The sequence below is a fragment of the Nannospalax galili genome, unplaced genomic scaffold (genome assembly GCF_000622305.1).
Source record: "Nannospalax galili isolate Female #2095 unplaced genomic scaffold, S.galili_v1.0 scaffold433, whole genome shotgun sequence".
Classification (NCBI taxonomy): Eukaryota; Metazoa; Chordata; class Mammalia; order Rodentia; family Spalacidae; genus Nannospalax; species Nannospalax galili.
The window spans coordinates 2,686,585-2,702,422 of record NW_008338715.1 but is presented as its reverse complement, the minus strand read 5'-3'; the positions used below and the strand labels follow the sequence as shown (position 1 = coordinate 2,702,422).

Sequence of the window (15,838 nt, the reverse complement as noted above, 5' to 3'; positions counted from 1 at the left end):
AAGACAAATCAGTTTATATAAATGTTTGTAATTAGAGGACTAGTAGTAACAAAGTAAAACCAAAATCATACTGAATCATGCAAATGATACTATTTTCTCCTAATAGTAACAAAAGGTAACAGTATATCTACTAGTTTACATTACAATGAACAAATAGGACCGGAAGTTTACCATAAAATATACAAATTAATGCTTTGGCCCAGGTGGAGATATGACAAACCTGTGCAAACCGGGCGACTATGAAATGAGCATACCCTGAGAGGAGCACAGAGTCACAGTAAGCAAAAAGAATACAAGGCACCTGTGCATCAAACTCTACATAGCACAGTGATACAGGAGTCTGCTCATTGCAGTGCATGTCATTTTAATTATACTTGATTTCATCTGGAAACGCAGAAAAAGACAAACACATAAAAATGGGAAAATGGTAGAAATCAACAAAAATTATTTGTTTCAGTAAAACAAACTCAGGAATGAAATTCATAGATGCTTGTATACACTTCAGAAAAACTTTTCATTGCAGCATTTTATGAGACATTTCTCCCTTAAATCCTATCCTGTTAAAAACATATTTTAAAAGTGAGGGAGGAGGTACATGATCATATGGAAATAGTCCTACAGGCTCCTGGGACCCTTCTCATACAAACCTACAGCAATGGTGTCAGCATGTATAAGACCCATACAAACTTAAGCAGACAAAAACCCAGTACAGAACAGTGAAAATGAACAGCAAGCTGCAATTTTAGTCAAAGAATTATCAGCAGCTGATTACTGCTGGGTGAGGAAGATCTAATCTTAAAGGCAGAGACTCTACATAGACTGACAAGATCCCAGTCGATGAACTTGCACTGAGGGAAATCAGGGAACACTGACTTTACGTATTGGGCCTTAACACAAATGACAGAATATATGAAGTCCAGTTTAGGGGGGCTATGAGAGGGTACCAAGGGGGAAAGGGGTATGATTTTCTGTATGAAATACAAAAAAATTTTAAAAATAGAACAAAAAATTAAAAAAAAATAAATAAAAAGATTTGTAGAATTGGTTCATTTTAATTTCTGATAAATACAAATAAAAATTATATCACATATTTAAAAGAAAAAAAAAGATTTCATTACCTTTTCTAAAAACAGAAGAAGGAAAAACAAAAACTCTGAAGCTTTTTTAATACAGGCATAGGAACACAACTAGAGAAGGTGGGGGTCACAGTTCCAGCCTCCGGTAGTTCAGTATATAATTCTCATTTTTTATCTGGGAAGGCATGGTTGCATTTTGAAGGATTACTTCACTTCTGTATTGAAGATGTAAATCTTGACAACATTTCAAATTGCTAAGCCTGACAACAAAACAATCACTACTATGTTTTCATGCAACAGATCACCAAGGTTGGGGAGGTCATAACCCCTATTAATATTACTGTGCTAAATGGTCATAAATCATACTATTCCTGAATACTTACCCCAATGCCTATAGAGTAGTGCAGCTTTCATTTCTCTTCAGAGCAGCTATTTTTGCAGTGGACAATGGTTAAACAGAAATTCACAATTGGAAAAAGTGCAGAGAATAGGTGACTGTAGAGCATTAATCTCAAAATGAGACATCTGCATAACACCCCTTCACCCAATGGTTAGAAACATTGTGGAAGAAAGAACAGAAAGGTAGGTGCAATCGGAGGCTGAGGAGAGCTGTGAAGCAATGAACTCATCAACTCAGCATCTGTGATTGCCTGCAAATTTTCTGCAAATACCATATCATTACCTTTAAGGTATCCACATTCCAATAACTGTATTTTTTGGGGGGTTCTTTTTCAGATAGGATCTCCGTTTAGCCCTATTTGGCCTAGAACTACCTATGTAGGCCAGGCTGTCCTTAATCTCACAAAGATCTGCCTGCCTCTCTCTCCCACTGGGATTAAAGACATGTGTGATAAATTTTACCAGTTTCAACTAAAAGAAAAAAAATTGAAAGATGTTAAAGCCTTTTTGCACGTTTTACCACTTATGTAAGGAACTGCTTTATCTAGAACTCAGTGTACCTATATCAAAACTAGAGTGCAAAATATAACACTATTCATCCACTCATTTTCAGCCTGAAATTACAAAGAAAAGAATACAGAACTATAACCTCATATGCATGGAATCCCCTTACCAAGATTGCTCACAAGCCACTGTCTTTAAAGCTCTAATTCTCCCTTATCTACAGAACAAAGTAGAGTATAAATACATAGAGAGAGTTAATCAGGCATACCATCTAATTACGGTAAGTGTACCACTGTATTATCGTTTTCCCCTTTTGTATGTTAATACATTTCCATTATTTTTCTCTTATCTAAATGTATAATCTAGTCTAGTGAAACTTAAGAGGGCAGAAAGAAATTGTCTTTATCTGGCAGTAAGAAAATTCTAAAATAGGTTTGTGATTTAATAATGTATATGACTCAAATTTTTATCAGATTCCCAGTCTGAGATATGGTCACAACTCTATAGACACAGTCCTTTTATAGACACATGTGTACTTATTTTTTTTCTATCTGTCTGAAGACAGGTGTGTCATAGCTAAAACATTATTCAAGGGAAATAATCATACTATTTTCCTTTTAGATTCTAAATTTTGATCAACAGTTTTCAGCCAGTCCTTCAATATTATTAAGATTGTAATTTTTTTAGAAATTGCAAAGTTAAGGCCACCATACTTCCGGATAAATGAATAAAAGCACAAAAATCAATCTACATTATGCAAGAATGGGTATATTTTCAGAGATACCATAGAACAAAAGATGCAAATAAAATTGGTTATGTACTAATTTCCTTTAGAGCTTCTAGTTCCAAGATTTAGCTACATTTTTTTTCTCTCAGTTTGTAAGAATAACATGATTTTTGTCATTGAGAAGTTTTACATTTTACACTAAAAGAATATATAAAATGATATAAAGTATTATTTACCTGTGTGAATAATTATTAATAGTGAGGCTGATACCATTTAATATCAATGTCTTAAAGGAATAATTTGTGCAAAGGCAATTTACATTGTATAATTTCTCTGGTTATCTTTTAAAAGTTTAACTAATTAACCATAAATCTCATGCAACGTTCCCAGTTGTTTTGTTGATATTTAAGGAAATATCTCCTACTTGTCAGAAAAGGCCAACTCTCTCACTGGACAATAAATTTACTAAATATGTTTATTATAAAATTAGGGCTTTAAAATTTATCAGAATTAAACATTTTAATTGGGTTTTGTAGAGACAAGTCTGATATTACTACTTTATGACAATGGAGAAAATATTTTCTATTAAAATCCTTTCAAATAAAAAATGTAATCAAAAGATTTTGCATGCAAATCTAAAACCCTTATATATATTTGAAAGTTCTATTTTATACTCTCACAACTGTACAACAGGGTGGATTCTAGAGCTGTTCTTAATGACTATTTTTCATTTATTTGAGTGAAAATTAATGCTACATAATAAAAAAGATTGAAATTTGAATGTAATTATTAATTATTCCTGGTTTTGTGTTCAAATTTGCTGATTTTTCTTCTGTCCTTGGAATCCTTAAAGATGACATGAAAATCTAATGGATTTTACCTCATTTTGAAATAAAAGAGGTACAGGGAAATAAGTAAACATGAACGTTTTTCAGTGCCGAAATTAAACTGTGAGCTTTGCAAAACTAATAGGGACATGGGCAGTAGTTTTTGGCAGCAGCTGTCTATTGGAAGCAATATTTCAGCAGCCCCAAGTCCAGCTTTCAGAACACTTTTCAAAGTAAAATGAATCAGTATTTTCAACCAAACTTGTTATTTTTATGCTGTTTTAAGTATCTTTTCATTGACAGTGTGATTCCCCTCAGGCAGCTCAAAAAATAATGTGACCTTTAAGTAATTCAGTGCTAGCTTATAATTAGGATACATCGAATTCCGAATCTTGCTTTGAAATATTAAGTCTGTTGTAATAGCACTCACTTTAGTAGCTGTATCTTACTGTACAGATAGCTTTTTTTTGTTGCAAGAAATAGCAAACATTTTTTTTTTTCTTTGCTTAAGCCTAAGCAAAACATCCACACTGCTGGGTAGTTGCAGCATAATTTTCTTTCTTAACTTTCATGCCAGTATAATGAATGGCCTTTTATTCTACTTAATGATACAGGAACAAATTAAATATCAACATTTCAATAGGTAGTCATAGTATTCATTTGAAACCCTGTCTTTTATGTAAATTACACATAAACTAATTTGAATATGAATTCACTAGTAATTTTAGAGATATAAAATAATGTGATTGTCACATTTTTCCAAGAGATAAAGTATCCAAGCTTTGATATTTTGAATGGATTTAAAACTCCAGATACAAACTTTCTAAGATAAATTTTAAGCAAATACTTGCTGTTAACACTGAAGCCCCTTAAGGATTCTTTGCATAGTCTATTTCTGGGTTGCTCTGCAGACACCAATGCACTTCATGAGGGAGCTTCATACATGTGGTACACATATATGCATGCAGTTAAACACTCATACACATGAAATAAACGTATATAAAAAAAGATGAGATAAACAAAAACATGTTATTTAGGATGATCACATAGTTGGTTAGGAATCATTAAAGTGAAAAGGCATCCAAACATGCATCATTCATCACATAATCAGCCTTTCAAATAACACAATTCACCAGCATGACTGAAATGTTTGAACTTTGTTCATAAGTGCACTTAATGGTAGAGAAGTGCCCCACTATAGGCTGAAGTGACATAAGCATGAGTATTCTATCTGACGAGTCCTACAGAGAACTGGGCTGAAAAATAACAGAATGGATGGGTGAATGTGCTTCAAAGAGTTCTGTTGTTTGAAGCTCACTAATGAATTATGAGTGTTGATTTTCTTAATAAAATCACAGTCTACAAGGATTATTTACAAAAGAAATCATAGCTGATGTTGAAAATTCTTATGATGTTTCTAATTTAAGGTTTTATTTATTTTGATTTTTATGCATCTGACAAAACTGAGAAAATGGAATATTCATTCACACTTTGAAATAATGTGTTTACTAATCATCTCTCTATATAAAAATTGCCTCAAAGCATATTATTTTTAAGCCATGAGTGACAGTTTATATTTATTGTGTTTTTAAATTAAATTCTATTGGTTTCAGAAGCTACCTAGAAGCCAACATTCTACTTTCATTCTTACTAAAAACATTTGTGTCTAGCATATAAACAAAAAGTGTGCTAGAATTATACCTCTCCTTTCTTCTAATACTTGCTAGAAGTTTTACAAGTCTTTACCCAAATTATATAATAACTAATCTATATAATACACTTTATTAGGCCTTTATTAATGAGTTTCCATGATTTTTTTTTTAAAAAAAATAAAACCTTTTAAGTCATAAAGAGGTATCGAAATCAAAAGCAAAAATTACAGGGTAAGACTTAACAAAATTACTCAAAAAGCATCAAAGGAAATGAACATTGAAATGGTACTAGGCACAGGGCAATGATGAATTAATGAACACAGACCGACAAGAAGAGGGGGAGCAATGAGATTGTGCTAAAGATACTAGGGAAGACGATCTTGTGTATTTTTGATTTCTGACAGGCACCTAGATAATGAAATATTGGGATAAGATTTCCAAACCCCACTATGTGCTTAAGAATCATCCTGGCCATTGGCTTGTCTCTGTCATCCTCTCCTTCCTCATCTGCTTTTTCAACTTGATCAACTCCAGCTGGTCATCCCCTTGATCTTCATCATCATCATCATGCAGAAGGTCTACTCAGCAGAGTCACCTGCCTCAGACTTCATCTTCACATTAGCCTTGTCTTTTCTCACAGAGGTGCTGCTCTGCCCTTCTTCCGACGTCTCATCCTTTACCTGCACTGGGGATGAGAAGGACACATCTGCGTCTCTGCTTTGTTCTTTTTCAATTTTTTCGAGGCTTTGAGGTAGGCAATGCACTTTTTGTTTTATCCGAGTCAGCTGCTTCTTAATGGTCTGAAGGCCATCGCCTTTCAACTTTCCAGACTTGAAAGAAGATCCCCGGTGTCCACTCTTGTAACTGAAGCCCCTTTTGCTCCTCTGTGGTGTATTTACTGATACATGCTGGCCTTTGGAGGGCACCACAGCACTGCCAATAGGAAAAGAGGAGAAACACGTGCTGGGTAACTGTATATCCTGTCATAATAATCTCGTTGAAAATCATAGTCCAAGTAAAATGAGGAGTTGAGTAGAGGGGACGGAAAAGGGTGTTCTGGTACTGACCTGCCATCGCTGCAGATCTTTTCACATGTGTTTTTCCTTGATTCACTTTTGGCTCTATCTAAAACTTGGTCAACAATCATTCTGTGGTCCTCTCTGGTTACTGCAGCTGGGCGTTTCTCTCATTAACATACTGCACAAAGGCAAAGCCCTTATGCACAGAGCAACCAACAATTTTGCCATAAATGAGAAGAATGGCTCCACATCAGATTTCTCAAGAAGAGTGCTGAGATTCCCAACGGATACGTGGGAATTCATGGAGCGAGGATTTGTTTTGTTGGTAACATCGCCAACCATTTTCTTTGTTGGCAAGGCTTCTTACAAAGCCGGAAAATGTAGCCGAAGATTAAAAAAAAAAAAAAAAAATCTCACAGGAGTGAGAACAGGACATTAGGACGAGATGGCTCCTTCTCCCAGGTTCTACTCAGAGACGTCGAAGCCTCAGAAGGCTGAGCGCATGACAGTTTGGACTCTCTTCACAAAATGAGTATCCATGCTTTGTGAGGGAAAGAAGAATTATAAAGCCTTGTCTGTGAGGGCAGTGACTTCAATAGGAAGGAGATCTCTAAGATAATATAATCAAATAGATAATCAAGGTTTACTTGCCTCAATTGTAAACACCTTTATTGATCAAATGGATTTTGCTATCATTTCCTAACCACCATTCAGAACCATATATTGACATTTTTTTACTCTATTTGAAAGTACCTGGATGTGCTTAAATGAATAGTCACCAGGTGAAGGAATTCCAGGGGAAAATCTGTCAAACTTAAGTCTTCTTCCACCCCATATTCTTGTCCATTGATTCACAAATATGCTTTTAGAATGGAACTTGTTTCTCAACCTAAAATCACAATACAAAGTTAAATACAGCTTCTTTAAGGAAGAAATTTACCCATTTTTTTCCCATTTCATTCCTTCTCAGAGGACGTGGCTATAGAAGTAATTGCGGATGTGGAAATACCCCAGCAGATGTGGAAGAAATAATAGTTTGATTACTGGAAACAAACAAACAAACAAACAAACAAACAAACAAACAAGCTATTATACTTTGTCTTTAAACAATTCAATGTAAAGTTAAAAATTCCTGTAAAAATGTATATTTCATTTAAACTAATTTTGCAATTTGCCAAAGTTTTATGCAAGCCTTTTAAAAAATATTCAACTTCGCTAAACATAAAAGTCAATATTTGACTAAGTTCATCCTTTGATCTTTCCCATCCACCTTCCAAATACCTCAGAAATGCTTCATCAGTAAACTGTAACCCAAACATACAGGTAAGAGATTCAGAAAACCTATGTCCAACTTCTCTGGATGGAAGAGATGTATGTGGGTTAATAATGATTGATTCTATGCCACAGTAAAGCCTATCTCTTCAGAAACTCAAAATATGTAAATAATAATAATAACAACCTAAATTGATTTGATTCTGTCCATGCCACCAATGTAATGCTCTCATGTTTCATTAAAGGCAGTCATACCATCTCAACTATATTCTTTCTTTTTAAATAATCTATTTATTCTTTCACTGTTTCATGAATACATACTATTCTTTGATCACAATATTCCCTCCATTTTCTCCTTATCCCTTTCCCTTTTCTAACAAATCCCTTCTTCTTCTTTCTAAGTCTTTCTCTTATGTGTGTGTGTGTGTGTGTGTGTGTGTGTGTGTGTCTGTGTGTGTCTGTGTATGTGTGTGTCTGTCTGAGTGTATGTAGGGTGGCCTGCGTAAACATGGGTTTGGACTTATTAATTTGTGTTGTCAGTGCTCCAGTGTTGACAGCATTAAGGAACATAACTCCCTCTCTCCTACAAAGTTTTATTGTCCATATGTTATTTGGTATTTCTGAAATATTAAATAATGATTATATGATCCATCATATTATCAGGACAAATTAAGAGAAAGAGGCAATGTAAAAATTAATGGTTTAATGTATTTTACATATAATTTATGCACTATCATGTGCACAAAAGCAGTGACTACATTCACAATGTAAGTTTCATTGAGAATAGAGATTAAAGGTCTCATGCCTGTATTAATTTCTTGGATTTATGATATGCATTTTGATTTAGACATCTATTTGGTGATTGTTCAGATGTGCTACTGCTCAGAACTACAACTAAATATTGAAAATCGAATTCACTTTTCTTTCCAGGTATCTGCTTTACTCAGCAAAATGAAAAATGAATGAATTTGATGGTCTAAATACTATCATCATGCATTATGATGTGTTCCATTTAGTTTTAATGAACAGGTTTCATCATTCTTTAATCTTTAATGTTGTGCAAAATATCATGACAGATAACAATGTTTTATAAATACATAGGTAAGGACTCTGGCAGGATTAGTACAGGTTGAGAAGAAAAATATATGTCAAAATGAGTTTGTTAATATTTAAGTCCTAAAGATGGAATATGAATCTCAGCCAAGCTGTTTAAAAGCAAGAACACAAGTTAACTGGAGACCATTATAGGTGAACAATCCTGGAAAGGATCCGAGGATTGCCCTAGGATATATAGTAAGTAGACAAATGTTCATTCATGGTAATCTACTAAATGTTGTCAAGAACAAAAAGAATCTGTGACATTTGTGTAATAGCCACGAGAGGAACATTACCAAGTTTCTCCAGTGCAGTTTGGTGAAGGGAGCTTTGTTCCAGGCATATGCATTAAAAATTATATAGCTGGGGCTGGAGAGATGGTTCAGAGGTTTAGAACATTGACTGTTCTTGCAGAAGACCAGGGTTTGAATCCCAACACCCACATGGCAGTTAACAACTGTCCTCAATTTCCGTTACAGGACATCGATAGCCTCTTCTGTCCTTCGCGGGCATTGCACAACACGGGTGCACTCACCTACATGCAAGCAATACACACATACACATAAAAAAATAATAATAAATATATTTTAAAAATTATATGGCTTTCCTATCTTCTAATCTCCCTGTGTTTCTAACTTTACCAGGGTGCAGACTTTGATTTTGTTCCCTGTCACAAATCTACATATGTAGTAGTTACTTTCCAATTGTTATAATAAAATATCCTGAGGTAAAAGCAAGTTATGGAAGAAAGGGTTTATTTAAACTCACAATTTCAGAGAAGATACAGTCCCTTGTAGTGAGGAAAGTATGAGAGCAGGAACATCAGGTCTACCTGACAGTCAAGAAGCAGAGTGATCACATTTTCTCTGTACACAGGAAGAAAAGAAAAAAAAAGAGGTGGGACCAGATTATAAAATCCCAAAACTCATTGTTAGTGACATACTTCTTTGGGTAGGGCTTTACCAAATTACCAACTAAAGCTTACATAACCTTTACAAATAATTCCACAAACTGGGACCAGATGTTGAAATATGTGTCTACAGGGGACATGTCTCATTTGCATCACAACATGTCACAAATCTCTCTTCCAGGCCAGTGCAGTTCAGAAGAAATAAATATGACTCTTCCCCCAACCCAACCTATATTCATGATGTAGAAGATGTTTAGGACATGGTAGGACATGACAGACCAGGGATTGGGATTATGAGTATTCTTTTTTAGTTTGCTCTCTCACAAAGATGTTCAGAGATCAAGGTTTGATACTCCCAAATCCCTGTTGCCCTCTTTGGAATAATCTCACCTCATGTAATGCAGCTTCCTTCTGCCAGCCTGGGTCCAGTTGGACTCTTGCTAATTATTGTAAAAAGGAGGGCCAAGCTGATGAGGAACTATATATCTTTCCTGCAATGATTATCTTTATTTGACAAGAAATAGAAAATGTTATGCTTAAGGCTATTATCAAATTCTATGAAGGTCTTGGTGGAAGAAACTGAGGAGGACTCTGATAGTTAGCTCAGTAATACACACTAGTCCTCTACACACTCCCCAGCCTAGCTAAGGTTAAGATTCCTGCATAACAGCTAACCTAGTGAGAGTCCCAGATCCACTTGAACAGTCCTTATACTCGCAGGCTTAACACCAATAATGTAGCTTGTACATTAGAGCCACTGTTGTATTCATTCTCAGTTATCACCTAATTATGATTAGCGTATTCCCGACAATCAAAAATCAACACATAGTGTCTGAAATGTTGGCCTACCCACTCTTCATAACTGATCTGAAATCAACCAAATGTGGACAAAACCAAACCCATTAGTTCTAGAGACATATTCTACAGTGAGAATTTCCTAGATGAACCTCAAGACAGTTAAATGATCAATCATAAAACATGATTAAAGAATTCAAGGAGTTTGGAACTGGAAAAGTGTCTCAGCAGTTAAGAGCATTAGCTATTCCTGCATAGGACCCAGGTTTGGTTCCTAGTACCCACGTTGTGGCCAAAAACCATCTGTAACTTCAGTTCCAGAAAAAAAGAAAAAAACTGTGATAGTTGTACTTCCAGAGTTCACACTTAACTATGAATCTGTGAAAATCAGAATGTTATATTGCTGGTTTACAGCTAAGCATACAGATTGCTAAAATAGAAACAGAAGGAATATCAAAGTATACATATTGTATGTTTCTTAAAATGATTCCTGACAAGTATGAGGAAATAGAGAATAATATAATTTGTGTAACCAATTAATTAAAATAGGGTAGACAGCATAAATACTCCTTCAACAAATGATGCTGATACAAAAGAGAGGTAAAGGAATAGGAAGAATGATAGGAGAGAGAGAGAGAGGAGAGAGATTGAAATGTGGTGTGGGAAAGCAGGAATAAAGGGAGAGAAGAAGGAAAGAGGGAAGGGAGGGAGGGAGGGAGGGAGGGAAGGAGGCTAGGGAAGGAGGGCACATGGAGGGAAGAAAGAATAAAAGAAGAAAAATAAAAGAGGATAAAAGAAAGGAAAGAAAGGCATAAAAAAGAAAAAATATTTCCTACATAACACAATGTATTTTTAATTGAGCTTTTAAATTTTCATACACTATTTCCCACTCACATCTAGACCCTCTCCCCAGTCCATACCTCCCCCTCCCCCACCAAACCATAAGCACTCTGCCATACATGCTGAGTCCTATTCATTCAGGTGCTTGAACCCAAGTGTCCTTCAGTGTAAATGCATCCACTGGTATCTAATTAGCCTATTCAGTGGTTGTATGTAAGTCATACTCTCCCTCACTGAGCAGCAATCAGTCTCAAATAATTTTCAATCTAGTGCTGACCTGCCACCTGTTGCTCACCTCCCCTTTGGGCCCTTGTTTAATTGAGCTGACATTGGTCCTGCACTGGACACCACCACTGCTGCAGGCACAGATGAGCAAGCCTCCACTGGCCTGGAAGCCTCGACCTCATGTTCATGAACCAACCCTGGTCCTTACAATTTTTCTGCCTCCCCTTCTGCAATGATCCCTGAGCCATGGGTGGGTGAGGTTCCATGCAGATGTCCCATCATACACTCTACAGTCTCTTCTCCAAAACTTGGCCAGTTGAGACCTTCTGTGTGTAATGCACTCTGATATATATGGAAGCCTCGCTGGTGAGAGTTGAGGGTTATGTTAGCCCTCTCTCTACCCCTTATTCCACTATGTTCCTAAGCCTTAGTGGTAGAGATTCAACCGCAGATATGTCACCTAGTACTGGGCATCTACCACGTGTATATTCTCTACGGATGACCAGTTGTGCAACACTGCAGAGGTCTACATCTCTTGCAAAAGAAGGTTCTTTGATGACTGCTGTATGGCATGTTTGCTGCTCTAAGAGAGGTCTCTTCTATCTGGCATTGCCATCCCTTCCACGCAGTTCCTTAGGTATCCATATGCATTAATGTTCAGATACTCGATGTACATCTCTATTTCTCATAGGGTTTCTAGGGCATCATTTTTCCCTCTAGGTTTCCTAGTGCCTTGAGATTCATTCATCTCTACTCTTTTTTACTCCCATCCGGCCTCCCTCCTCCCTCACTAGTCACAATGCCCCCATTATTCCCCCCACACACACCGCAGTCCCTTGTGTGTCCCTCCTCCCCTCCCTGCCGATTACTCATAATTTTCCCACCACCCTCAGGTAGCATCCTTTTCTTCTTATCTCCCTTTCAGATTGTTTATTTTCTTTTACCTCCATGTATCTTTTGCTTTTACCTGGCTCCTGGTGTTACTCCAGAATTTATATAATCACATATAAGGGATTGGTACTACATTCCACAAATGAGGATCCACATATGTTGCTTGCTTTTCTTTCTTTGTGTTACTTCACTTAGTACGACACTCTCTAGCTCCTTACATTTACCTTCAAATATTGTAATTTCATCTTTTCCTACTGCTGAGTAGAACTCCATTGAATACATGTACCTCGTTTTCATTAACCATTCGTCAGCTGAGGGACACGTAGGTTGTTTTCATTTCTTAGCTATTGTGAAGAGAGCAACAACAAAAATGGATATACAAGTATCTCTACAATATGATGAGTCCTTTGGGGATATGCCAAGGAGTGATATCACTGGAGCCTATGGTAGGCTCCTTTTTAGTTTTTTGATGGTTCTTCACACTGCTTTCCATAGTGGTTGCAGGAGTTTGCATTCCCAACTGCAGTGAATGAGCATTTCTATTTTTCTACATCCTCTTCAGCATTTGAAGTCTTCTGTTCTCTTAATATTGGCCAATCTGACTGGGGTAAGATGAAATCATAAAGCAGTTTTGATTTGCATTTCTCTAATTAAGGATGTTAAACACTTTTTAAAGTGCTTCTTAGTCATTTTTTTTTCTTCGCTTGAGAACTTTATGTTTAGGTCTATCACCCATCCTGTTATTGAGTCGTTAGTCTAGTTATTTCTGTTAAGAGTACTTTATATATTCTGGATATTAATCCTCTGTCAGATGTGAATCTGGTTAAGATTTTCTTCCACTCAATGGGTTTCCTATTCCTTTCCTTAGTTGTTTTATTTGATGTACAAAAACTTTGAAATGTAATGAGTCTGCATTTATTGATTGTTGACCTTAGTGCCTGAGTAGCTAGTGTCTTGTTTAGAAAGTCCTTTCCTTTGTCTATATCTTTAAGGGTACTGCCTGTGTTTTCTTCTAGCAGTTTCTGAGTTTCAGGTTTTATATTAGATCTGTCATCCATTTGGACCACTTTTTTGCAAGGTGAAAGATAAGGGTCAAGTTTCATTTTTCTGTAGGTGGTGATCTAGTTTTGCCAGCACCACTTGTTGAAAATGTTATCTTTCCTCCATATATTAGTATTTCTGTCCAGTATTAGGTGGCTGAAAGTATATGAACTCATGTTTGGGACTTCTCTTGTGTTCTGTTGCTCTATGTGTCTATTTTTGTGTCAGTATCATGCTGGTTTTATGACTATACCTCTGTAGCATAATTTGAGATCTGGTATGGTGATCCCCCCAGCATTGTTTATTTTGCCCAATTGTTTTGGCTATCCAAGGTATTTTACAATTCCATATGAGTTTTAGGATTATTTTGTAAAGCTCTGTGAAGAATGTCATGGGTATTTTGATTGGGATTGCATTGAATATATAAATTGCTTTTGGTAAGATGGTCATTTTCACAATGTTGATTCTACCAATCCATGAGCATGGTAGGTCTGTCCATCTCCTATTGCCTTCCTCTATCTCTTTCTCTAGAGTTTTGAAATTTTCATTGTAGGGATCTTTAATGTTTTTGGTTAGGTTTATTCCTAAACATTTTATTGTTTTTGAGTCTATTGAGAATGGGAGAGTTTCCTCTAGTGCTTTTTCTGATTGCTTGTTATTGGTATATAGAAAGGCTGCTGATTTTTGTAAGTTGATTTTGTGTCCTGCCATTTTACTGAAAGCATTAATCAATTCTAACAGTTTTCTAGGGGAATTTTTGGGATCACCTAAGCATAATATGATATCATCTACAAATAGGGATAGCTTGACCCTGTCTCCAATTGGTACTCTTTAATTTCCTTCTCTTTTCTTACTGCTTTACCTAGGGTTTCAAGCACTATATTGAAAAGGAGTGGAGATAGTGGACAGCCTTGTCTGGTTCCTGATTTTAATGAGAATGCTTCCAGTTTTTCTCAATTTACGATGATGTTGGTTAAGGGTTTGATGTACATACCTTCAATTATTTTGAGGTATGTTCCCTCCAGACCAACTCCTTCTAGGACTTTTAACGTAAATGCATGTTTGATTTTTGCCAAATGCCTTTTCTGTATCAGTTGAGATGACCACGTGCTTTTTGTCTTTAAATCCTTTTATATATTTTATTACATTTATTGACTTACAAATGTTGAATCATCCCTGCATCTCTGGAATAAAGCCAACTTAATCATGGTGGATGATATTTTTGATGTGTGTCTGAATATAGTTTGCAAGTATTTTGTTGAATATCTTTGCATCTTTGTTCATTAAAGATATGAGTCTATAGTTTTTTGTTTGTTGTTTTGTTTTGTTTTTTTGTATCTTTACCTGGTTTTAGTATTAGAGTGATACTGGATTTATAGAAGTTTGGGGATTATCCTTCTGTTTCTATCTTTTTGAATAATTTAAACAGTATTGGTTGTAGATTTTCTTTGAATGTCTGGTGAATTCTGCAGTGAATCCATCTGGGCCTAGGCTTTTTTTATTTGGGAGGTTTTGTATTACTATTCCAATTTCCTTATTTGTTATGGATCTGTTTAGGCTGTTGATCTCCTCTTTGTTTAACTTTGGTCATGGCCATAATTTTAGGAATTCATCTGTTTATTTTAGGTTTTCAAATTTAATGAAGTATAGATTTTTAAAGTATTCCCTTAAAATGTTTTTTTGTTGTTGTTGTTTGTTTGTTCGTTTTTCTTGATGTCTGTTGTGATGTTTCCCCTTTCATCTCTGATTTTGTTAGTTTGGATTTATTCTTTCTTTCTTTTGGTTAACTAGGCTAAAGGTCTGTCTATTTTGTTTAACCTTTCAAAGTACCAGCTCTTAGGTTCATTAATGTTTGTATTATTTTCTTTGTATCTATTACATTAATTTCTACTCTGAGTTTTGTTATTTCTTCTCATCTACTAGGTTTGGGAATGGTTTTTTCTATCTTTTCCAGAGTCTTGAGTTGTACTGTCAAGTCATTTACATGTGCTCTTTCTGATTATTTTTAATGTAAGCACTAAGAGCTATAAACTTACCTCTTTGGACTCGTTTTAGGGTGTCCCAGAGGTATGGTGTTGTATTCTTGTTTTTATTTTGCTTTTTTATTTATTTTTTTAAAAATATTGCATTTATTATTTTTATTTTATGTATATGAGTGTATTGCCTGCATGTATGTGAGTGCACTTGTGTCATGCAATGGTGTGAGGTCAGAAGAGGCCTTCGGATTCCCCTGAACTGGAGTTAAGGATGGTTCATAGCCACCATATGGGTACTGGGAATTGAGCCCAGATCCTCTTCAAGAGCAGTCAGTGCTCTTAACTGCTGAGCCATTTCTCCAGCCCCTCATTTTCATTTTCTTCCAGGTTTACTTTTATTTCTCTCTTAATTTCTTATTTGACCCATTCTTGATTTAGGAGTGTGTTTTTTAATCTCCATGAGACCCTGTATTTACTAGAGCTTCTGTGGCTATCCATTTTAATCTTTATTGAACTGTGTTCTGATAGAACACATGGGATTATTTCAATTTTCTCTGTATTTGTTGGCATTTGTTTTGTGTCCCAGAAT

The 15,838-nt window shown here is 35.6% G+C and overlaps 1 pseudogene; it reads right to left on the bottom strand.

Moving 5' to 3' along the window:
- Positions 1-5,640: 5,640 nt before the first annotated feature.
- Positions 5,641-6,546, bottom strand: LOC103734362 (annotated as a pseudogene).
- Positions 6,547-15,838: the final 9,292 nt, after the last annotated feature.